Source organism: Rhipicephalus microplus, chromosome 1 (assembly GCF_043290135.1).
Source record: "Rhipicephalus microplus isolate Deutch F79 chromosome 1, USDA_Rmic, whole genome shotgun sequence".
Lineage (NCBI taxonomy): Eukaryota > Metazoa > Arthropoda > Arachnida > Ixodida > Ixodidae > Rhipicephalus > Rhipicephalus microplus.
The window spans coordinates 143042023-143052833 of NC_134700.1; positions in this window are offsets into that span (position 1 = coordinate 143042023).

The following is a 10811-nucleotide window of genomic DNA, read 5'->3' on the forward strand; positions in this document are numbered from 1 at the left end:
AAAAAAATTGTTGATTTAGGCTCAGGAATGTATAAACTGTACTTTGCAGTCATTACTACACTTTGAAATTGAGCCTTCTTAAAGTAAAAAGCGCCGGCAGCATTTACACCGACGCGGCCGACAGGATAAACCTCGACAGGGTGGGGCACTGGGTAAGGCCTCTTTTGAAGCAGCTGAGTTGCGATGCTCGAAGTTTCTGCATTTGAGCTTCGCTACATTTCTAACTGTTACCTTAACTGTACCTCAGGTAAGTAGAAGATCAGTCATTGCCAGACATGCATTTATGGAGTGGTGATACCCAGCGACTCTCGTTTTTCTAGCCTACGTTGGCAGTATACAGTTGGCGTGCCAGGGTACAGATATATGCAGTTACATTAATAACAACAATTAAAAAAGCGACCAAAGAAATACTAATGCGATCCGCTTAAAACGTATGTCAGGGAGTCAGTTCACGAAGGCAAATTACTAATTGGAAATTGCGTGTTGTAACATATCAGTTGGAGAAGTACTGGCTAAGTGCGCCCGGCAGCTTTCGGTGACAGCCTGCATTGCTGAAAGCGCCACGCATCGATCGTCAGCGCTCCTTGTGGGAACATCGACACAAGGCAAAACAGTTGATTCGGGTTCATGCACGTCTAAACTATACAGTTATTCTCACACTTTAATATTGTGCGTACACGAATTAAGAAGCGCCGGTGACATATACACAAACATGGCCGACACGATAATGCTCGCTGGGCCGGGGACTGGGTAAAACCGCTCTCGACGCGGTGGGTTGGGATGGTCGAAGTTTCTGCATTTGAGCTTCAGAACATTTCTAACTGTTACCTGAAGTAAGCACAAAGATAAGCGTGGCCAGGCATCCATTTACGCGGTGTGGTAGAATCGAACGATAGCTTTTTTTCTTGTCTCCGCTGGGAAACCTTGCGGAGTGATCGAGAGAGCTCATTTACGTTTCGTCAATGTGGCGGCATAAACAATTTCCTGTTTCTGTTAAGAGTGGTATCAAGCTCCAGGCTTATGAACACTACAACATGAAATCCTTACAGTAATACACGGCTGATGCGAATATAGCCAGTTTAGGGGGGGGGGGGGGGCATGCAAGAAGGTGCATTATTGGTGCGATACGTACGTGCACCGCAAAACTTACCTATGATTGGGATCTTTTAGGGTAGCATCTATCAGTGCCGTCGAATCAAGCGTTTCATATTCAACGACACCGGAATATACCACGGCAGACGCTACATAAATGTGCACGCTGCGCTGGTAGAAACAGCGCGTGCTCCAGTATTCACCAACGCTTTTCAGTGAAAATTCCAGCGCTTCCAGCGCTTTCGAGTGTCCACCATCGTCTCAGCGGTTAAGCCAGTGCCCCTACCAGGGCGACACAGCTATTTACCAGTGCGCCCAGTGAAGTACCAGCGTGTACTAGTGTCTCTAGCGTGCACCAGCCAGTGGCAAAAAAAGTACTGGTATCACACTGGAGACGCCGTTTTTTGCAATAGGGAAGCAAATAAAATGAAGAATAAGATACTCAGGTCCACTGAGGATTTGACCTGGGCCGTTCGCATGGCTTTTTCCTACCACAAAGTTTTTGGCAGCTTCCCCGGAAAAAAACACTACAAAAATACCATGTAGTGGAAGGAGTCTGCTTAACGCATTTTATTCGACAAGTGTCATGACAAAAACGAGCCCATTCAGCGATTTGTAGCCGCATTTGGGAGGCCATCAAGCTTCGTAAAAAAGGTCGAGATAGTGAAACTACCCGACCGATGTCCATCTAGCGAAAAACATATCATGCCTTTCCAGAGGCGGTGATCAAGCAAATAGCAAACGCTACATATTCTGTTCACTCTGTACAAAGTATACAATTTGTACAAATAACTACGCTGTTAAAATGTCGCCAGAAGAACTGCACCGCGTTGCTCGTTCTGTCGAACCATTTCTTAAAAACGCCACAACTGAAAGGTCGCAACCCTCGGATCGTTCCACATCGTTGATCACTGTGGTCATTCATTCAGTGAAAAACAACGCAAGCACGACGACCTCAAGGAGCAGTATAGGCGCAAGTTTGGGTGAATGCGCTTGATGCTTTGCTACTGAAGGAGGCCCACGTATTGACATATTGTAACCAATATTCTGTCGAATATAATAGACGGCAACGTGGCCTGTGCCATCAGCTCGACAAATACGGGGAGGATTTTGTAATGGTAGAGAACGAATGTAGCCTGGAGGCTGTGTATAACTTTTTTAGATTTTATTAGCTTGGATGTTGTCAACTGCGATAGCGCTGAGAAAGCGTAGAACACGCAAGGGCTGAAATTTAGGACTTTCTTTTCTCTTTTACGATAGTGTACACTGATAGCATTCTTGGAGAGCGTTTACAATTACTTTTGTACGGTGATGAAGTGGCCGTGAACTTTGCTGAGAAGGCAATATGTTCTAAGGCTTCAAGGTTTACTTGTCGTTGGTCGTTCTAATAGACATATTGCTACGATACTGAGGATGCGCGTGGAAGAAGAGGAGAACGAGGTTGGACGAGCAGTGATCGGCCAGATCCCTGGACTCTCGCATTGATCATCTCCTGTAAATAAAGGCATCCATCGTAGCGTAACAAGATTGGTGGAAGGTGCGGGGTACAGCGGAGCGATCCAAGTCCAACGATCACGGAAGCGCTACCTCAAGAACTACGCCGAAGCCGCCGACTGGCTGGTCTACCACCGCTCTCTATGGATCCGATTGCTGACGGCGACACCACGCACTCTTCGTCTGGCGCTGCGTGGCCCCGGCACATGGTACAACGGAGCTTCTCAGGGAGGGTCGGAGAAGACGTTGACGAATGGCTGAAACACTTCAACCGTGTGAGTAAATACAACTGTTGGGATGCGGCCTCCCGGTTGTCCAACGTCGGATTGTTTCTTCAAGGAACGGCGTTGGTGTGGTTTGAAAACCACGAAGAAACAATAATGACCTGGGAAGCGTTTGAGAAAGAAATAGCGAGCTGCTTCGGGGACCCATTGATGAAGAAGAAGCGCGCTGAGCAAACTTTGACGCAGCGTGCTCAAGTCCCCGGTGAAACATGCACAACGTACATTGAAGAGATTTTGAAATTGTGCAAGTCTGTAGACCCACGCATGAAAGAAGACGACAAGGTAGGGCATCTTCTCAAAGGGGTTGCTGAGGATGTCTACAATTTCCTCATCGGCAAGGACACCTTGGCGTCTGTAGCGGACGTAATACAACACTGCCGCACGTTTGAGACACTGAAGGCTAGGCGCATCACTCCCAAATTCGGTAGACTTGCCAACGTCACCACCGTTGCAAGTGTCGACGTCCCTCCAACATCCCCCTGTGATCTTGCCTCAATGATCAGGCAAATCGTACGCGAAGAACTTGGACGACGTGATGCTGTCAACCCGCCGAGAGCACCTGCTATCAACACCTCCCCGCCATACGACGCAATGTGTGCTGCCGTTGATGCCACGCTATATGATGTGCCCCAATCAAGAGCACCAGAGCCCCCAACCGACAACTTACATCATCGCCGTGGTTTCCAGAACGCCTCCCGCCAACCACCTACAATGGTGTCTTCGTGGGACGATCATGGGCACATGGCCCCTCGTGGAAGGTTTCGCGACGTGCGTGAGGCCCCTGTGTGCTATAACTGCGGTTTCCGTGGACATGTGGCTCGATTCTGTGGTCAAAGGCGTCGCCCCCAGCAACGCTACTACGAGGGACCATCACCTTCCTCTCGACAAAACCGCTGGCGCGGTGGTATGCGTTCAATGCGGGACGTGTGCGATGGGGACGGTTTCCAGCAAACGACCCACAGTGATACGCATGTAGGACGCAATTTCCACCGGAATTTACGCAACGACTCGCCTTCCTCCGTGCGAAGCTTGACGCCCCCCACAACACGCCGGTTCCGTTCGCCATCTCCTGGTCGACGCGTCACCTCCCCGCCTCCGGGAAACTAGGTGGTGCGGCCAATTGAGGTGAGGTCGCCGAACATTTGTCACTACATCCACCTATGCCTCCACCCGTTTTTATGACTCAAAATAGGGTCCCCGTGCTTATTGATGGACTTCCTACGATGGCTTTGATAGATACTGGAGCAGCTGTTTCAGTAATGAGTCTTAACTTCAAATTGCGGCTAGGGCATAAAGTGATGTTTCGCTGGGACAGTTGTGCATCATTTCGTGCAGTGAGCGGGGAGACATTGTGCCCGATCGGTGTGTGTGTTGTTAGTGTCACTTTGGGTGACAAGGTCTTCGAGGCTGAATTCGCCGTCCTGACCAGCTCCACCCATGACATCATCTTGGGCATCGATTTTCTACGCGAGTGCGGGGCTACTGTAGATTGCGGTGCTGGCGAGATTATGCTATCGGCATTTACTGACGATCCTAGGTGTTGTCAAGGATCTATCACCGTCATTGAGGATGTTGTCTTGCCGCCCAACTCAATGAAGACCGTACGCGTTGACGCCTCTGCCTCGGACGCCGGAAAGTTTGATGTTCTTGTGGAGCCCATTCCTCTTAATTGCGCCAAGAAAAATGTGCTCATTCCACATTGTGTTCTGTCGATCAGTGATGGGCGATCGGCCTTATTGGTGTCGAACTATTCAAATGAACCTGTTATGCTACCCGGCGGAATGCGACTCGCCCGCTTCGAACAAAATGTGACTAGTTTCATTGCATCTTTAAGTGACGAGAGAGTAGATCCTATTTGTGCAACGTACCATACAGAAGCCAACTTTCTGAGTATGGTAAACAAGTCGCTAACATCAGAAAAGCGTCAAGCTTTGGTCGAAGTCCTTGCGAAGCACGCTACTATATTTGACTTTGCGCAGAAAGAAGAGCAAATAAGTGTACCCGAGTGGCGTACTCGCCATGGGATTGACACAGGATCCGCTCACCCTATCCGGCAGAAACCATACCGTGTCTCATCTGCGGAGCGCAAGGTCCTTACTCAACAGGTAGAAGAGATGTTAAAGAAAAGGGTTATTCAAGAGTCGTGTAGCCCTTGGGCTGCCCCTGTGATTCTTGTCCGAAAGAAGGATGGTACATGGGGATTCTGCGTGGATTACAGACGGCTCAACTCTGTTACTAAAAAGGATGTCTACCCGCTTCCCAGGATTGATGATGTCATCGATTGTTTACATTCGGCATCGTACTTCTCATCCGTGGATTTGAGATCTGGTTATTGGCAAATACCCATGCACCCGAATGACAAAGAGAAAACGGCCTTCATAACCCCAGATGGTCTATTTGAATTCAATGTAATGCCGTTTGGCCTATGCAACGCTCCAGCCACGTTTGAGCGCTTCATGGACTCTGTGTTACGTGGACTAAAGTGGGAAGTTTGTCTTTGCTACCTGGATGACATTATAATATTTGGCCGTACATTCGATGAACACAACCATCGTCTAGACATTGTTCTCACCTGCCTTGAGAGAGCTAAGCTCACCCTGAACTCTAAGAAGTGTCACTTTGGCAGCCGCGAGACTCTCGTTCTCGGTCACCTGGTGGACAAGCATGGCGTTCGACCCGACCCCCAGAAAGTCGCAGCAGTCAGCAGCTTCAAACAACCTCAGTCGGTACGAGAGTTGCGAAGCTTTTTGGGCCTATGCTCGTACTTCCGTCGCTTCGTGCCCAGGTTCGCCGACCTCGCTTACCCTTTGACGTCCCTACTCAACAAGAACGCTCCTTTTCGGTGGTCAGCGGAATGCGAGTCGTCTTTTTCGCAACTCAAGTTTGCTCTTACGTCAGGGCCCGTACTTTGCCACTATGACCCATCTGCTGCCATAGAAGTTCATACCGACGCCAGTGGTGTAGGTATTGGCGCCGTATTGGTCCAACGCCATGGAGCTGCTGAACACGTCGTTGCCTATGCCAGTCGCTGTTTAAGTAAGCCGGAGCGAAACTATACTGTCACAGAGCAGGAATGTCTCGCGGTCATATTCGCCGTGCACAAGTTTCGCCCTTATATCTATGGCCGCCGATTCTCGATTGTCACGGACCACCATTCTTTATGTTGGCTCACTGGACTACGGGACCCATCTGGTCGTCTTGCTCGTTGGGCATTACGATTGCAAGAACACGACTTTGAAGTCTGCTACAAGAGCGGTCGTCGTCATGCCGACGCTGATTGCCTTTCACGACTTCCCCTTCCGACAACCAAGTGTGACGCTGACAACTTTGATGAATATTTGGCTGTAGTGGATACTCCGTTCCCCGACCTAACAACTTTTCGAGCAGAGCAACGCAATGACAACAGTCTCGCTTCTTTCTTTGTTTCCGGAACGAACGGTCAACGTGGTTTCGTCGTAAAGGATGGCGTTCTCTACAAAAAGAATTATTCCGGCGTAGGCCCTCGCCTACTTCTAGTTGTGCCTACAAGTCTTCGGCAACACGTACTTCGAGCAATGCACGACGACCCAACATCTGGCCATATGGGTTTTTCTAGGACATTTTATCGCACGCAAGAACGCTTCTTCTGGCCGAAGATGCGTAAAAGTGTGACTGCATACGTTGCGAGCTGTGAGCAATGTCAACGCCACAAGCGTCCTACAACTCCGCCAGCCGGACTACTTCATCCCATAGCACCCCCGAGTTCACCATTTCACGTCGTAGGTGTCGACCTGCTCGGCCCTTTTCCGCGATCAACGAACGGCAACCGATGGATTATTGTGGGCGTTGACCACCTCACACGTTACGCCGAAACTGCGGCGATTCCTGCGGCAACGGCCACTCAAGTTTCACAGTTCATGCTGTCACACGTTATATTACGCCATGGATCCCCCCATGTCATCATCAGTGATCGCGGGCGGCAATTTGTTGCCGATGTAGTTGAAGACCTCCTCCGTCCTGCTTCGTGCCATTTTCGTCACACTACCCCGTATCACCCGCAGGCTAATGGTTTGACGGAACGAACAAATAGGACTCTCGTCAACATGATTTCCATGTATGTTGATTCTGGACACAAAACATGGGACGCGATTTTGCCATTTATAACTTTCGCCTACAACACTGCACAGCACGAAACAACGAGGTACAGTCCATTTTATCTGCTCTACGCACGCCAACCCCGCACAGCTCTTGACACTATTCTTCCTTTTTCCGAGACTGATCAACCTACTCTCGCCGAAACCATTTGCCGCGCAGAAGAGGCCCGGCGCATCGCCTGTCTTCGAACTTTCGTCTCACAGAAACGCTCCAAAAACCGTTACGACAGAAGTCACCGGCACGTATGGTTTGAGAAAGGGGATTTGGTGTGGCTTTGGACGCCGCTTCGCAAGCGCGGCCTCTGCCAAAAGTTTCTGGCCAACTACACCGGTCCGTTTGTTGTCTTGGAACGTCTAAGCGATGTCACGTACGTGATATCTCAGCTGTTGTCAACTGGACGCCGCTCAAGCAAGACCAACGTCGTTCATGTTGCCCGTTTAAAACGCTATCATCATCGCAACGAAGCCTAACTCGCCCGGTGGGCATCGTCTGCAAAGGGGGAATTGCTACGATACTGAGGATGCGCGTGGAAGAAGAGGAGAACGAGGTTGGACGAGCAGTGATCGGCCAGATCCCTGGACTCTCGCATTGATCATCTCCTGTAAATAAAGGCATCCATCGTACCGTAACAAGATTTTAAAATGCGCATTTTTCTCAAACATCTGAATGCTCTAAATCAGCCACGCAGTGGTGTATTTTGTGCCTTTGTATAAAGCTTAGGCATAACCGCTCTCACATATTGACGAACCTTCTGTTGCAGTTTTGCACAGGTGATTTGAAAAATGACTTGCTTTTATTGCCTTTAATTGACGTTTTCAATATCCACTGAATGAAAATTATGCAACAGCACTACGTAGTCATTTCTTTCTTTTTGTGAACTATATGTTTGCCAACATCATGTCAAGAGGGTTGCGTTTCCCAATCAGGATTCTTCTATGAGGACAGCCACAAAATTCTGATGACTAAACGACTTCTTTACCATTTCATTAAGCGAAAAAACATGCGTGGTTTCCTTGATTTTCTAGAACATTTTAAGCATTCATGTCGCGTATAGCTACCACAAAACGTTGTGTCCCTTACGAATAATGCGTTTCTGAGAAACGTACTCGCAACATTTTTTTTTCTCTTTACGTAAGAGAGGGCTGTATAGATACAAAGGAAGATGTTTGGTTGTTATCTCAGAGAGTGCACAGCCCCTTATATTGCAAGCAGCGTATTGGCAATGTTTGCAATGCATTGCTTCGCATGTGTCTGTTCATGTTATTGGAGCAGATTTGAGATATTTTGGAGATCTTTAACGATTCAAATCAAAAGATTCAGCGATATGTAGTTCCTCAACCTTTAGATGTCAAATCAATAACACTGCAAGTATAAAAAATACTAATAGATTGTGCTTCTGTGATTTTGGCGCAAGCCCTGAACCATCCCTGAAACTGTGAATTGACCTTGCTAACTTTTACTAAGCTTGCTATATTCAGCTCAGTGATGCTAAGACTCTTCTAATACAAAGTATCGCTACACTTCGCTACACACTGAAGTATTTACTTCAGATAGAAGTAAAATGCTTGTCCTCGCGTACCCTCTAACCGAATGAAGTTTTACTCTGGAGTTCCGCAGCTTTTTTCAATTCGAGACCCCGGAGCAGTTGCGCGATGCCGGCGAAGTACTTTTAAAGACGATAATCTTTCTTGCAGACTTTCGACGCAAAGATTTTGGTCTGTCTGTCAGTCTGTCCACTTTCCTGCTTGTCCGCTCTTAATGGTACCCTAAAAGGCACCAGACGATTCCCCAAACGGCCGACCGCAACCGCAGCGCCCACCAATATTGCTCAAGGTTCAGCGTTCATACTTGTGCGATTGTCAATTAAAAAGCAATATTGTGCATATCTGAGGCACCATAAGAACATGGCAATATTTCTTGTCTTTTACTAGAACAGGCATACGTAAGTATTTCTAAGAGCCGTTGCGTTTAGCACGCTGCGCTTCCCATGCAACGCTTTCACAAAAAGGCAAGTGTTTCCAACGCATTGCTAAGACGACACGGTGGTGGCACATACACGTCGCCTTGCGTTCTACACTTCACCACCTTCGAGACGGGTAGGCACGCCGCGTGATTTGTTTTTCCAAGATAACCACCAGATATCGCTCATGTCCCACGTGTGACGTGACTTCACGCGCTCGTTCACCTCCGCTGCACGCTCGAGGTACCCTTACGCAGCGCCTCCAGAATACCATTCACCGATTTCTTGCGCAGAACGTGAAATAAACGTTCTGATCAATTTCTTCAGACGCAAGACTATCGTCTTTCGATGCCATCTGCAGTGTAACATGCAAAGACGGGGCCAAATTTTTACTTGAACTTCGCTCTAGCTGGCCGGAGTGACTGCGTTGCACCTCTGGAGAATTTTCACGTGTTTTCAGTCTCGCAATACAAAGCTTTTGCGTCGAGCCTGCAGTGTTTTTTACAAGTATTTTTACTTCATTCGGACAGATTATCAGTGTATTTTCAATGTGCTTGCTCTGCTGTTTATTTATTCCATGCCGATTGTGTCACGTGCAAGTTTTACGAAGAAATTCTCAATGTGAGCACTGCAAAGTTCTCGGTACTTTTTCCCACAGGTATGAAGCATACGAAATTCAAAAAAACACTTGAGTTCAAGTGTTTGATTTATTCTAACCCAGCTGCCTTTTAAGGTTGATGACCAGGCATTTGGAAAAAGAAGACAAGAAGAATCAGGCAGGTAAAAGGCCACCAAAAAACAAACACAACAGGGCAGATCACAAGAAATAACAGTACTTAAGTTCTGGGCGCATAACTTTAGCGCTTTGCTGAAGTTTAGGTGTTTGGGCGCTTTAATGCCCAGAAGGCTGCAAATCGATGCATGTTAAAGAAAGAAAGCGGGGACATCAGGAATTATCCCCGCGGAGTAGTTCTTCAGCTTCATTGATGTCAAAAGGGTTCAGCTGTTTGCTTCTTGTATCAGTTTAGCAAAAAAAAATATACAAATCATGAGAAAGGCAGAAAAACAGAGGACACTTAAGCCACACGTACACAAGAACTACTAGCTTCTTAACCCCCCTCCTCACACACAAAAGCAAAAATACAAGACGAGCGTTCTACATCAAAAAGCATATTCCATGTACTTCGTTGTCAGACAGCAGCTACGCAATACAAAGACACCTCTGTGAGGCACCTCTCTGAAATATGAGACACTTTTGCAATATGAGTCAATCTCTGGTAGAGAAAATTTGAAGCTACTTTCAATGCAACCAACTAAAGGATCACCATATGCTTAACTTAAGTAATAAAAAGACACCTCTGGGACGGTACAACGTTGAAAACGGGCTATAGCTTCTCATACAATTCGTTATGGATAGCCCTACATTTGCTCAAACATTCTAAAGGATTCTTTCACTAAAGTGAGCGAACTTTGGTAAGCCCGAATACAGCTTAAAAAATACCTCCCTGATCATTTCTTATATTTAAAAATATTATTGCTAATAATAGACTGACTTTTAGTATGCGCTCATTGTCATACTTCCACCAAACTAGGTTCTTACACTTTTATAGTTGCGGTCCCTTTTTAAGAAAAAACGTACCTTAACTCTCATTGACCGAACACTCTTCGAGGAAATGCGGCGCTGTTTTGTTGTTTGATTTTTAGTTTGCACTGTCCACTCTGGTTTGACACTTGTTGTAGTGAACATTTTTCAAAGTAGTTATTGCACGGACAAAAATGCTTCAAAATGAACTGTTTCAAGCATGAAATGAAGAAACGTTTGCTACTACGTAACGAAATAAATCAGC